The sequence below is a fragment of the Pongo pygmaeus genome, chromosome 15 (assembly GCF_028885625.2).
Source record: "Pongo pygmaeus isolate AG05252 chromosome 15, NHGRI_mPonPyg2-v2.0_pri, whole genome shotgun sequence".
In the NCBI taxonomy this organism is placed as follows: domain Eukaryota; kingdom Metazoa; phylum Chordata; class Mammalia; order Primates; family Hominidae; genus Pongo; species Pongo pygmaeus.
The window spans coordinates 37,791,903-37,807,028 of NC_072388.2; the positions used below are offsets into that span (position 1 = coordinate 37,791,903).

At 38.8% G+C, this 15,126-nt stretch overlaps 1 pseudogene; it reads right to left on the minus strand.

Annotated features, from left to right (window-relative positions):
• Nucleotides 1-3,737: 3,737 nt before the first annotated feature.
• On the minus strand, nt 3,738-5,514 carry LOC129013092 (coilin-like; annotated as a pseudogene).
• Nucleotides 5,515-15,126: the final 9,612 nt, after the last annotated feature.

Here is a 15,126-nt window from a genome sequence, read left to right on the forward strand (position 1 = left end):
GCAAAAGGTGGCCTTGTTACATAAATAAAGTCCCTGCGTAGTCAATCTTTTTTCTTTTGCTGGCTGTTTTTTTTTTCTTTTTCTTTTTTTCTCCCAGCTGTGGGAATCTAACCAATTCAGAGGCCTTATTCCTCCTAATTTGGAATGTTCCTTTGCATTTGATCAGGTCAGGTAGAGTTGGTCAAACCCAATGGGAAAAGACTGAAAAAACAAAAACAACAAAAAAACCAGAAACAAATCAACAACAACAACAAAAACAATTAACACAAATGATGCTTGCACAATTTATATGACTACTGAGCTCTTAATGGTAAGGAGAAATTAAGACCAGCTGGTTGTTAATCTTAACCTTTAGTTATTAAGAATTTCTAAGACAACCCCTAGTTCAGCTAACTAGGAATGGGGTCCAGGCTAAAGACTGTTCTCTAGTGTCCTAGAAGCAGGAAAAAACTCAAACTTGCCTTCCCTATTGGAAGCAAGCTGAAACTCCAGAAAGGTATTGCCTGCTCTCCATCGTCATGGAAGCAGAAAAACTCACCTTTCTTGTTGGAAGCGAGTAAAACTCCAGAAAAGGAGTTGTACGGCAAAATAAACCTTAGATCTCAATCAAATTTTGGGAGATCAGGGATTCTCTAGAAGGGAGAGCTCACAGGCCTCAGCAAATCATCCTATTTGAGCAATAAAGATAGCCCAAGCTGGTACCAAGCATTGATAGGAAATTTGTTAAAGGTCAGGGGAACCTCCACTGAGCCCCTTCCTGGTCACAAATTTGTAAACCAAAAAGTTCCTGAGACAAGTCTCAACCAATTCAGAAGTTTGTTTTGCCAAGGTTGAGGACCTGCCCAGGAGACAGCTTTGTGCCTTTCTGCAAAGATGATTTTGAGGGCTTCAGTATTTAAAGGGGAAAAGCAGGCTGGAGGGGAAATTGGGAGGGTATGGTCACGTTACTGAATCCACATGTTACAAGAAAAAAGGAGCAGGTAGGGGAATAGTCAATTATGCATTTGTCTCGTGCTCAGTATCTCTCTACTATACACAAGATAAGGTGAACATAGAGTGGAGATATTTGACCTTTATTTGTAGCTATCTGCTTAGGAACAAAAGGAAAGGCAGTTGCTTGCATGACTCCGCTTTCAGCTTCAGTTTTTCCTTTAGCATAGTGAATTGGAGTCCAGACTTTTTATTTTCCTCTCACACTCATAAGAGATATCTAGTAACAAAAACGTGTTCTAGTTTATTATTTGAAATGCTATTTATTATTTATAATTAGGTGCAATAAGAAGATAAGAATTGGACACTTTACTAATTGAACAGCTTTTAGACATATATCTGCTATGGCCACAATTTTTTTTTTTTTTTTTGTAAGAGATATAACTTTTGTTTCTTAAAATAGTCCTTCTGTGGGTCCTGATACAATTCCCAAACAATGGTGGACATTATAAACAGGTGATATGACTATTACCTGTAAATCATGACCAGAAATATAATACAGACCTACTTCATTTTATCACACTTCATTGTGCCTCACAGATACTGTGGTTTCTTGTTTGTTTGTTTTAACACATTGAAGGTTTGTGACAACTCTGTTGAGCAAGTCTATCAGCACCATTTTCCGAACAGTTTGTTCTTGCTTTGTGTCTCTGTGTGACACTTTGGTAATTCTCACAATATTTTAGACTTTGCATTATTATTGTATCTGTTATGGTTATCTATGATCAGTCATCTTTGATGTTACCATTGTTATTTTGGTGTACCACAAATCACATCTATAGAAAATAGCTAACTGAATTGATAGATATATGTGTTCTGACTACTCTACTTTCCCCATCTCTCTCCCTCTCCTTGAGCCTCCCTATTTCCTAAGATACAATCATTAAAATTAGGCCTATGACTAACCCTACAATGACCTCTAAGTGTTCAGGTGATAGGAAAAGTCCCATGTCTCTCACTTCAAATCAAAAGCTAGATTATGATTAAGTTTCATGAGGAAGGCATGTTGAAACTAGGCCTCTTGTGCCAAACAGCCAAGTTGTGAATGCAAAGGAAAAGTTCTTGAAGGAAAGTATAGGTGCTACTTCATTGAACACATGAATGATAAGAAAGTGAAATGGCTTATTGTTGATATGAAGAAAATTTTAGTGGTCTGGATAGAAGATGAAACCAGCCACAGCATTCTCTTAAGCCAACATCTAATCCAGAGTAAAGCCCTCACTCTCTTCAAGTCTATGAAGGGTGAGAGAGGTGAGGACGCTGCAGGAGAAAAGTTTGAAGCTAGCAGAGGTTGGTTCGTGAGGTTTAGATAAAGAAGTCGTCTCCCTAAAAATACAAGATGAATCAGCAGGTGCTGATGTAGAAGCTGCAGCAAGTTATCCAGAACGTCAAGCTAAGCTCATTGATGAAGGTGGCTACACTAAACAGCAGATTTTCAGTGTAGACAAAAACAGCCTTCTGTTGCAAGAAGAAGCCATCTAGGACTTTGATAGCTAGAGAGAAGTCAATGCCTGACTTCAAAGCTTCAAAGGGCAGACTGACTCTCTTGTTAGAAGTTAATGCAACTGGTCACTTTAAGCTGAAGCCATTTGCAATTCCAAAAATCCTAGGGTCCTTAAGAATTATGTTAAATCTGCTCTGCCTGTGCTCCATAAATGGAACAACGAAGTGTGGATGTCAGCACATCTGTATACAGCATGGTTTACTGAATATTTTAAGCCCACTACCTACTGCTCAGAAAAAGGTTCCTTTTAAGTTACTTCTCATTGACAATGCACCTGGTTATTAAAGAGCTCTGATGGAGATGTGCAAGGAAATTCATGTTTTCATGCCTGTGAACACAACACCCATTCTGCAGCCCATGGATCAAAGGGTAATTTTGACTTTCAAGTCTTATTTTTTTAATTTTTTTTAGTTCAATATGGTTTTATTTAAACATGTGTACAGCTGAAGGAGGGATCTGATCTTTTGTTAGATGAAACTAATTTTCACAGTACATATTTGGCCATTTTAGCTTTGTAGGGAATAATAACAGAAAATGAAGTTTCTGTTCAAGATCCTCACTCCGGCACACTCAGCCAGGTGCCTGGCAAGATGACACATTTCCTGGTCTGAAGCTCACAGCCAATCCTCTCCCCTAAGTGGAACACCATTTCTCCTCCAGACATACACACACGTGCATGCGCACACTCACACACACACACACATCTTATTTTCACTGCTCTACACAGGGCCCTGAGAATCCTTAATTTTAAAGTTGGGAAAAACGTGAAAGGATTCCTTAACTCATTGTCTGTGACAAATCCAACTACCTTTTAACTCTTAACAATTGCAAGTATAAAATACTTGAAATTTATGAGATGCTCCATTTAATGGAACAACTCAAATGCTAAAAAATTAGGTCAAGTAACATGCTTTAATATTTTTAAATGTTACTTAAAACTTATTGAGACAAGATAGCAGCACATTCTTGGTATTATAAACTCCTACTGACGACTGCTACTTGATGGCCAAAAACATCTAAAAAAAGAGAAGAAACCATACTGGTATACAACAATGTCTGCAGGGAATGTCATGTTGTTAATTTTGTTAACTGAAATTAAACCTGACAAACCCAAAGATCTACAAAACTGACACCCATGTCATTTTAAATGATGAGGTAGGTTGTTTCCTATGCAGTAAAGTGAAGATAACAAAAAAATCCACACAACTTCCAAATCCTCTTAAAAAAAAAAGTTCAGGTTATACTCACTTTCACAAACAAGACATTCATAAACTATAAGGTGGAGAGGTCATACTCAGGCAGGTTCTTTACTTGATGTGTTACTTGGAGATTCAATAATCAGTCTTGGGTCAATCAACTCTCTCCAAAATACAGTGATCTTGCTCTCCTGTGTCACAGCGTACTCCACTATCTCTGTTCCATTTTCATTTTTCTGAAATGAAACTTCACATTCTCTGTTCCATGTTCAAATTTCCGAGGTTCTCTCAAGGCAGGTAAGGATGAAAGAATTTCTATATCTACTTGCTGGGTCTCTGGATTGGGGCTTAATATTCTTCTGGATGTTAGTTCTAAAAGCTTAAATGCAATCTTTTGTCCAACTTGAGGGGCAGCTGCTAACAGTGGTAACAGACTACAGTCCTTCTTACGTGTCTCTACCGGATTCTGGATAATAGTAGATGAATTTGTTACCAGGTCATTTAATTGCTGTTGCCTCTGGTTGTCAGTGCTTCTATTTACAACACAGGAAACAGGATGCCCTTGTCCTCGACCTCTCCCCCGCATGCCCCGTCCCCTAGCTCCCTTTCAAGAAAAAAGGTTCTCTCCTCTACCCCATCCTCTTCCTAAACTAGTGGGGAGAGACACACTGAGAGGAGGACCAGGAGCCTGTCCACCACCATTTGAGCCAGAACGCCTCCATCCAGCAGCACCTACGGTCTGTCATGACAACTCTGTGCTCGGACAACCTCTTCCTGCAAAAAGGCCTACTGTCTTTAAGAAACCTGCAGCACACTCCAGGGTGCTTGATGACATCAAGCATTGGTCATCTGACTCTGAACTAGAGTCTGAAATAGGAAGATGTTGTTCCAGAGGTTTTGCCCTTGCTGGGGGTAAGGCTAAAGCCAGATTTTATACCCAGTTTGTCTGCAGTTGTATTTTTGGTAGAGGGTCCTTCCTTTGATAACTCAGTTGGTAATTTCTCTGAGGAATTTCTGGCCTCCAAAGTGACTGTGCTGGGACCATCACTGATAGATTCATCACAAGACTCAGACTCCGAGGAGGAACTGGGACTCTCTTTTGAGCAAACGCTTACACTACGTTTCCTTTTGGCTTTAACAAGGCTGTTTCTAGTAGAACCTTTTGAAGAACTACATCTCTGATTGGCCCAGTCTTTTACTACCTGTACTTCAGGAGACTTGGGATTCTTGGCCTTTTTTTTATATTCACATTTCTCCTTTTTCTTTGGTGATTTTCTTTTGGTCTCTTTGTTATCATCACCTGCTGTGCCACAGTTGGCTTTATTTTTTCTTTTTTTTCTTTTTTTTGGCTGACAGTCTGATATGTGACAGCTTTTGGTTCCAGATCCAAGACCTTCTCATTATTGTTATTGTTCTCTTGCCTCTTCCAATGCTTCTTTGAATATTTGTAATCTGGTTCAGTTTCTTCATCCTCCTCTAACTGAAATGCCCGCTTCTTTGCTTTTCTAAGTGATAGATTAGTATCACCATTACTGACGACCATAGAATTCTCAGCAAGTCCTCTCTCTTCTAATTTAACTCTGAGGCGGTCGTTCTCTCTCACCAGGCGTACGCTCTCCACCCGGGGCAGGAGCCCCGGCTCCAGGTAGAGGCCTTGGAGGGCCCCAGAACTGAAGCCGAAGCACTGGCGGATGAGACTAATGAGATCTGTGACGACTCGCATCTGTTCAAGTGGAACAGAAGCCAGAAGGCCCTACAGTGCAGGGTAGCTGGCGGTGGGTAATCAGATTGAAGCCTTGGCCTAACTGTCTCGGAGGCTGCCATCTTGCTTGGTGCTCAACGGAAGCCGACTTTCAAGTCTTATTGTTTAAGGAATACATTTTATAAGACTATAGCTACCATAGATAGTGTTTCATCTGATGGATTTGGGAAAAGTAAAGTGAAAACCTGAAAAGAATTCACCCTTCTAGATGCCATTCAGAGTATTTGTGATTCATGGGAGGAGATCAAAGTATCAACATTAACAGGACTTTGTAAGGCGTGAATTCCATGGATGGAATCCATGGAATGATTTTGAGGGGTCTAAGACTTCAGGGGAAGAGGTCACCGCATGTGTGGTGGAAGTAGCAAGAGAACTAGAATCAGAAGTGGAGCCTGACAATGTGACTAAAGTGCTGCTGCAATCTCATGATAAAACTTGAACAAATGAGGAATTGCTTCTATGGATCAGTAAAAAAGTGTGTTTTTGAGATGGAATTTACTCCTGGTGAAGATGCTGTGAACATTGTTGAAATAACAAAATATTTCGACTATTCCATACCCTTAGTAGATAAAGCGGCCGCAGATTTCGAGAGGATTGGGTCCAATTTTGAAAGAAGTTCTGTGGGGAAAAAGCTATAAAACATCATGGCATACTACAGAGAAAATGTCCACAAAAAGAAGGAATGGATGCAGCAAATTTCACTGTTGTCTCATTTAAGAAATTGCCAGAGCCACCCAGCCTTCATCAACCACCCCCGCATCAGTCAGCAGCTATCAACATGGAGGTGATATCCTCCACCAGGAAAAAGATTATGACTTGCTGAAGGCTCAGATTATTAGTAGCATTTTTTAGCAATATTTTAAAAGTTAAGGTCTGTACATTTTTTAGACATAATCCTATTGCATACCTAATACATTTCAGTATAAACATAACTTTTATATGCATTGTGAAACCAAAAAGTTTGTGTGACTTGCTATATTGCATTATTCTCTTTATTGTAGTGGTCTGGAACTGAACCTGCAATATCTCCAAGGTAGGGCTGTACCATAATGCCAAGTTCCCCCATCTGCTAATCATTTAGTGCCTTATGGAAAAACAATTGTTTTCATCAGAAATTAGAATTTAACTTTGGTCAATATACAAAGCTGTTGATAAAATAAGGCATACCCATGTAGAGTATTTATTGACAGCTATCCAAACAATCTCAAATTTTTTTCCTTCATGTTTTTCTTTTCAAAGAGGCAGTTTGTTTTATTTTGCTGCATTGTTACTGTAATTTCAAACTTTATAGTTTAAACGTGTTTTTTTCATGTCTTTCCATATCCCTTTAAGTCTAAATTTTATGTCCTTACCTGATTTCCCTCTGAAAAATGTTTTCCAGAGATGTAGTGATATTGTGATATTAATGCTAACCCAAATGATAATGTGCCATTCATCTGAGAAACATATTTGAGAGTCTTCTATGTGCTAGTGTGTCCGGAATTGGTGGGTTCTTGGTCTTGCTGACTTCAAGAATGAAGCCGCGGACCCTCGCGGTGAGTGTTACGGTTCTTAAAGATGGTGTGTCCGGAGTTTGTTCCTTCTGATGTTTGGACGTGTCTGAAGTTTCTTCCTTCTGGTGGGTTCGTGGTCTCGCTGGCTTCAGGAGTGAAGCTGCAGACCTTCGCGGTGAGTGTAACAGCTCTTAAAGGTGGCGCGTCTGGAGTTGTTCATTCCTTCCATCTGGAGTTGTTCGTCCCTCCCCGTGAGTTTGTGGTCTCACTGACTTCAGGAGTGAAGCTGCAGACCTTCCTGGTGAGTGTTACAGCTCATAAAGGTGGCACGGACCCAAAGAGTGAGCAGCAGCAAGATTTATTGTGAAGAGTGAAAGAACAAAGCTTCCACAGTGTGGAAGGGGACCTTAGCAGGTTGCTGCTGCTGGCCCGTACATCTGTGCAGAAAGAAATGGGCTTTCATTTTCAGGAAAAGAAACATGGCCAGTGTGATATGGAGTGGAGTGAGCACAGGAGAGCCTGAGAGATCAGGTCAAGAAGTAGACAGGGCAGGTCGTGCCTATCTTTTTTTTTTTTTTTTTTTCCCGGTATCTGTGTGAGAGATAGGTTATGCCTGTCTTGAAGGCCATGCTAGGAAGTTAGTATTTTATTCTAAGAACAACAAGATGCCAGTGGAATATTTTTATATGACCTACCAACATATAAAATGAAAAGCACTTTTATTTGTGTGTGGAGAATGGACTGAAGGGGAGAAAGATGGAAAGTAAAGAAATAAACTGAAAGACTATTGAAATAGTACAGCTGAGAGACAATAGTGGCAAGAAGAGATGGAGAAGGAAGAGAAGTGGATGACCTTAGGATATATTTTAAAGTTATAGCCAAGGAGTTGCTGGTGGATTAGATGTAGAGAGTGAGAAACAAAAGGGATCAAGAGTGACTCTTGGTTTTTGATTTGAGCAATTGGATGAACAATAATGCCATTTATGGAAATGGGAAAAACTGGGGAGAAAAGTTCTGGAGGGGGTGAAAATCAAGAATAGAGAATTCTGTTGAAGAATACAGAATAGAGATTAATTTGGAGAGGCCCATTTAGTCATCCAAGTGGAGATACCAAGAAGGAAGTAAACTGTGAGTCTGGAGATTATGGAGGAGGGCACTTTAGGGCTGGGGAAACTAATCTGGGAGTCATCAGCTTACAGGTAACCATGCCAGTGGATGAAATTATGTGGGGAGTGAATGTAGAGTTGTGAAAATTCTCAGTTTACGTCACGTACATATGGAAGTCGCTTAACACTTTCAATTTAGAAACCTTTGTGATACATCTGGGAAGGTAAAAAAAAAAAAAGTGTCCCTGAAATGCCTGAAAACCATGCCGTCCCTTTCTGATAAATTTAAGCCTTGCAGTGCTTCTTCCAAGCCAAACATCCTCTGGCATGGTTTCCTCCTCCATGGGTCTAAAAGTTTTATGACAAAATAGAGAAGTATTTTTTTAATTAAGGGGATTAACCTCAGAGTGAGTGAGAACCTTCCTGCTTAGATTTGATTAATGTTTCTGGCATTATTCTAGTAAGAGAAATTTTATCAAAGGGAATGAGTATCAGTCTGTCTCGGACTATATTTTACTTTTTTTCCTGTCACTTAGCTTACTTGACTGATATGCTGCCACTTAGTTTTAGGAGACCTTTGCATTAATCTGTTTCTCAGTAGGCTGTGCTATAGGTATGTCTTACAAACAGGCAGCATAATTTGGCTACATACAAAGAGAATCCTTCTCTCAGGTTACTTTTTTGGATTTGAGTGTGACTTAGGAAACCTTGCATGAAATGTTATTTATCTTCCTTCAAAGGTGAGGATTTACTGGGAATGGATTTTTCTTGTGCTAGAACACCCTTCCTAGATTACCTTCAGTTCAAACTATTTAAAACAGCATTTCAGAAGATTTAAAATATTTTAATATTTGAAAATATTTAAAATTCTGTCTGGAATGCTCTAGTAAGCCAGAAAAATTCTAGTGACAATGTTAACATTTATCCCATGAGTCTAAATGTCACCTGTATGTTCCAAAATATTCAGGTGCAGCAGAGCTTGGAAATATGTAATTTAAAATGATTTCTTCCTGTATGTTTCAACTCCAAAGCTAGTTTTGATGCTTTAATTTCATGTGTATTCTAACAGATTACATGATATTTAGTCACATGTTGAATTTGTACAATGCATTATGCATTAGCTTTTAAAAAGTTTTCATACCTATTTGTGGTGGCTTTATATCCAGTGATTAGGCAGGACAGCTGTTAAAATTCCTGCCACAGACAGAACTAGTAATGTGCCTGGGCTGGAATCCAGAGTATATTTCTATAAGATAAGGACCCTTAAGCAAACAACAAACATAACTACAATACCAGTGTCCACCCTTTAAAATCCCAATAATTTCCTACCATCATCAAATATCACCTAACATCCAGTAACTTAATACCATAAAGATCCATTCATATTTTTGCAATTGTCTTTAAAATTTTTGTTTGTTTGAATCAGTATCTAAGTAAGGTCCAAATAGTATCCTCAGAGTGTCTGTTTTACTTTTGTCTTTAAATCCATGCAAAAAAATCTTAAAGTGTAACTTATAGTGTTTTAGTAAGATTATAGTATAACTGTTATATATTATCAAAGAATCTACTATGTCAAAAGAGAATTTAATTTATTTTGGAGAAAAAAATCAGGTAACTATATAGATCTGAAAAAGTTTGATCTGTCAACTTTATAACCTGTGGATGATGCGATGCCAAAATAGTCTGTTGATTTTATTAATTTAGTGGAAAACATGATCAATTCAGTCAGCTCAGGTATTAACAAAACTGCAAATTTATTAGCCTTTAAAAAATGTCTTCTATTTGTTGGGTCCACAAATATAGCCAAGATAATATTTATAAAGGACCACAATTATAGATTGACCACAATTATGTATAAGACCACTTTAGGCCAGGTGTGGTGGTTCACGCCTGTAACCCCAGCATTTTGGGAGGCCGAGGTGGGCGGATCAAGAGGTTAGGCAATCGATACCATCCTGGCCAACATGTTGAAACCCCGTCTGTACTAAAAATACAAAAATTAGCTGGGTGTGGTGGCACGTGCCTGTAATCCCAGCTACTCTGGAGGCTGAGGAACGAGAATCACTTGAACCCAGGAGGCGGAGGTTGCAGTGAGCTGTGATCGCGCCACTGTAGTCTAGCCTGGCGACAGAGTGAGACTGTCTCAAAAACAAAAACAAAAACAAAAACCACTTGAAAATCTTTAATAATGTCACCTCAGTTGAGTAGTTCTTAGCTTTCAGAAATAATTACAACTATAGTGCAGTGCCTATTCTAATTTTAGAGCTATCTTGTCTAACAGTTGGCTCATCACATACCAACTATGTATTCTTTTTTTTTTTTTTTTTTTGAGATGGAGTCTCGCTGTGTTGCCAGGCTGGTGGCAGTGCTGCGATCTCGGCTCACTGCAACCTCCGCCTCCTGGGTTCAACCGATTCTCCTGCCTCAGCCTCCAGAGTAGCTGGGACTACAGGCTTGCGCCACCATGCCCAGCTAATTTTTGTATTTTTAGTAGAGATGGGGGTTTCACCATGTTGACCAGGATGGTCTCAATCTCTTGACCTTGTGATCTGCCCGCCTCAGCCTCCCAAAGTGCTGAGATTACAGGTGTGAGCTACTGCACCTGGCCAATTATGTATTATTAAAAATTAGAATAAAATTCTACGCATAGATTAGGTTATATAGTACACACACACATACACACTTTGTATGTTAGATGTGTTAGGCATAAATTCATATACCTACATGATGATTATTCTGTTGCTTTGTGATTCCATAGATTTGGTGATACTGATAAATATACCAAGGGCAGTTAATGCACTTCAAGAAATACAGCAAGAATACTGGTACATGGAGAATATGGATGGAGCTTTAATATCTGTAAATTTTACAAACTAAGTGGAAAATAGAATTATCTGCCTAATAGTAAGGTAATTGTAGTCTTTAGGATCAGGAGGATAAAAGTCATGTAATGTAGGAGTTCTATCATCTGGGTTTAAATTCTACCCAAACTCTTACTGGTTTTACGACCTTAGACACAATTGTTAATTTTTCTATGCCTGTTTCCTTATATGTGAAATGAAATGATATCTACTCCAGGGTTGCTGTGAGAATTAAATGACAAAATACTTGTTTGTGAAATGCTCAAAATAGTGCTTTGCACACAGTAAATATTTAATACATATAAGTTATGGTATTTCTTAGCCGATTTATCAACATTGTTTCTCAGAGAATTAAGTGATTTTTTTTTTGCAGTGGTGCGATCTTGGCTCACTGCAACCTCCCCCTCCCGGATTCAAGCTTCTCCTGCCTCAGCCTCCTGAGTAGCTGGGAGTACAGTTGCCCGCCACCATGCCCAATTAATTTTTGTACTTTTAGTAGAGATGGGGTTTCGCCACGTTGGCCAGGCTGGTCTCTAACTCCTGACCTCAGGTGATCTGCCTGCCTCAGCCTCCCAAAGTGCTGGGATTATAGGCGTGAGCCACCACGCCCGGCCTTAAGTGTGTATTTTTTAGCTAAAGGCTAGTCTTTTAAATATATACTTTTCTTTTAGCCATCTTCGGTAGAAATATTTCCAAAATGTATTAAATGCTCCATTAATTTATGCCAATATTCTGAACACAGTGTAATTTTTATATTGATTCAAGTTCATTACAAATACTTACCATTGCCGTGTAGTTCAGGCTTGTTATAGGGGTGTTGAAGTCTGTTTCAAACTCCAAAATGGCCTAAGACTGATATGTTCTTGCTTTCACATGTGTAAGCTTCCATGCCTTTCACAGTCACCCCCTTCCTTTCCCTTTCTAATCCACTGTAGACTGAGAAACCTGATGAACAGGTTTATTAGAATTATGCTGAAAATAAGACAAAGTGAGCTAGAAGGAATTGGAAATGGCTCTTCTGAGTGTGACACTTTACCCATTAGTCAGGGACTAATCCAGCTCCACGAGTCTTTTATACTTATTTCTGGATCCTTGGCTACACTTCAAATAGCTGAGGTTGGATATAATGTCCATATTAAATAAGTATTAATCTAATGACAATAGTGCTTTAAACTGAAATATGGTAGAGTCAATTACAGTGCCATTTTGCAGCTTTATTGAGGTGTGATTGCCAAAACTTGCATATATTTAAGGTACACAATGTGTTTTCATATATGTATATACTGAAATGATTACAATACTCAAGCTAATTAAAATATCCATCACCTCACATAGTTACCATTTTTGGTGTGGTAAGAACACCTGAGATCTACTCTCTTAGCAAATTTCAAATACACATTATTAACAATAGTCACCATACTGTATATTAAATCTCCAGAATTTTATAATTGAAAGTTTGTACCCTTTGACCAGTATCTCCCCTTTTCCCCCACACAGTGACATATTTTGAAAAATCTATTTAGAACTTTCCTACAAACAACTAGGTCTTAAGCTCTCAGTAGATCTTTGAACCTCTTTCAAGTTACTGTGATTCAGTAATGCATAAAAGGATTAGAAAGCAATACTCTGTCCTCCTGCCTTGGTCACTGCTATGGTTTGAATGTGTCCCCTCCAAAATTCAGTTTAGTCCCCAATACAACAGAGTTGGAAAGTGGGGTCTTATGGGAGAAGTTTATTTAGGTCATGAGGGCTTCACCCTCATGAATGGATTATTGCCCCTATAAAAAGTGCTTACAAAAGTAGATTAGCTCTCTCTCTTCTGCCATGTGAGATTACAGTGTTGCTTCGGAGGATGTTGCATTCAAGGTGCCATCTTGGAGGTGGAGACAGGGCCCTCACCTGACACCAAACTTGCTGGTGTCTTGATCTTGGGCCTCCCAGCCTCCAGAACTGTGAGAAATCAATTGATATTCTTTATAAATTACCCAGTTTCAGATCTTCTGTAATAGCACAAAATGGACTAAGACAGTTGTTTAGACTCAGCATTATGAAACAAGTCAGTCCATGAACATTCGTTTGTAACTTGGATCAGTAAATTACAAATTATTTTTTAAAATAGGAAATAACAAAATAATATAATGAATGACCAGTTACAGATAAAATTATCTTCATGTCCATCCACACTGATCCTTGTCCTCATGCCTGCCTCATAGGTAAGCACTCTTGTGAAGAGGGTGTGAATGTTTTTTTGTTTTTCATTATGAGAGAGTGTATATTGAAGGATGCATTCAGAGCTAAAAGGCAAATAAACTGATAACTGACAATATACAAGCTTAAGGAGGAAAATGAATGACAAAATTTTTAGTTATCAACAGTGAGTGAATTGCATTTTAAAAACAGATGGTAAGTAGGCTGTGTGCAGTAGCTCACGCCTGTAATGCCAGCACTTTGGGAGGCCAAGGTGGGAGGATTGCTTGAGGTCAGGAGTTCAAGACCAGCCTGGCCAACATGATGAAACCCCAACTCTACTAAAAAAATACAAAAATTAGCTGGGCTTGGTGGCATATGCCTGTAGTCCCAGCTACTTGGTAGGCCCAGGAGATGGAAGATGCAGTGAGCTGAGATCGCACTACTGCACTCCAGCCTGGGTGACAGAGTGAGACTCTGTCAAAAAAATAAAAAATAAAAAAATAAAAGATGGTAAGTACTAAATTACTATCTCATTTAGATTCCATTATACATATTTTACGAAGTCATGTATATAATTTACTTTAAACTGCTGATGTTTATCTGCTAAGATTATGACCAATGTTACATGTTTAACTTAAAAATATGCAAAGGGGTACACTTTTAGCGGCTAGGAAAACAAGTTAGAAAACATGGGATTAGAGAATACATCTAAAAGTGAAAATTCTGGGTTACAGGGCACAGGCAACTTCAACTTTACAAGATATTGCAAGTTTGCTTTCCAAAATGGATATGTCAATTCAAGTTCCAGCTGCGTTTCCTCTTCCTTGCCGACACATGGTGTATCTTGCCCTTTTAAAAAATCTTTCGGAAAGGATGATTCGAGTATCCTGAAAACTTACTCATAATACATCATCCGTTTCTTTCCACAACCAGCAAACCAAATTAATTAGTATACTGTACCAGGGGCGATACCCTGCAAGGACACCTAATGAGTCCTGGGGTGGCTGGAGCCCGGGTTGGTTGCCTTCTGATGCTTTCAGGCTCTTCTGAGCAGTGGGAGTGGAGCTGATTCTGAAAGTAGGCCCCGGACAGAGAGCAAACTCAGACACTCACTACTCCTGGCCAGATGAGAGAGTCACTGTCCATCACAGAAAAGGGTAGGGGGCGGGGGTCTACAAAGCTGTGAAAGAAATACGTTCCAGGTGTCCAAAGAACAGGAAGGAAGCCCAAGTATGAGGCCCCCAGGTGTGGCTAGTTGGATTTAAAAGGGTTGGGAGCTGGAGGTGGGAGGAGGGCTCCCTGCAGCCTCTAATTGCCTTCACATATATATAAAGTTGGTGGCTGTTTACTCTTCAGTGGTGTCTCACCTAGCAGTAGGATTATGTAAGGGAGATTACAAATTAGAGCATCATGATTTTAAAATAATTGTAATAAACATCAATTTGAATTTGAAATTAACTCACAACATTATTTCCCAAAGAAAGAAAAGGAAGCGTTAAATTTCTTCGTTTCAACTGCATAAATTAATGAATGGTTATTTTTTAAAAAGACCTAAAAATTATTACCTGTTTGTGGGGTGTTTCTCATTGGTGACAGTATTAAAACATTTTAATCAAATGTCAATTAAATCAATTAAAACATCTGGCAAGATTTTATTTGAAAGTTCCATACAAATTCAGTATTTTTCCTCAAATCTTCTACATTTTATTCTTCATCAATTATATAATTTTAAAAAAGTATTTTTTTTTCTCTCTTTCTGGTTTATACCAGTATGCTGTACAATATTTTCTATGTGTGCTACAACATGACAAAGGTTGGGAAACACTGATACAATGTGGTATGGTCCCTGGGTATTATTCACATCTGCTGTGTTACTCCATTAGCACTGTGTTATGTTACTGGCTTCATAAGGATCCAATACGATTCATGCTCTAAGTCCCAAGCAAGTTTCTGCATCTTTGTGTTCAATTTCTGCATCTTTGTGGTGGAGAAATGGAAAGTAATTTTAGATAATATGTAAATTT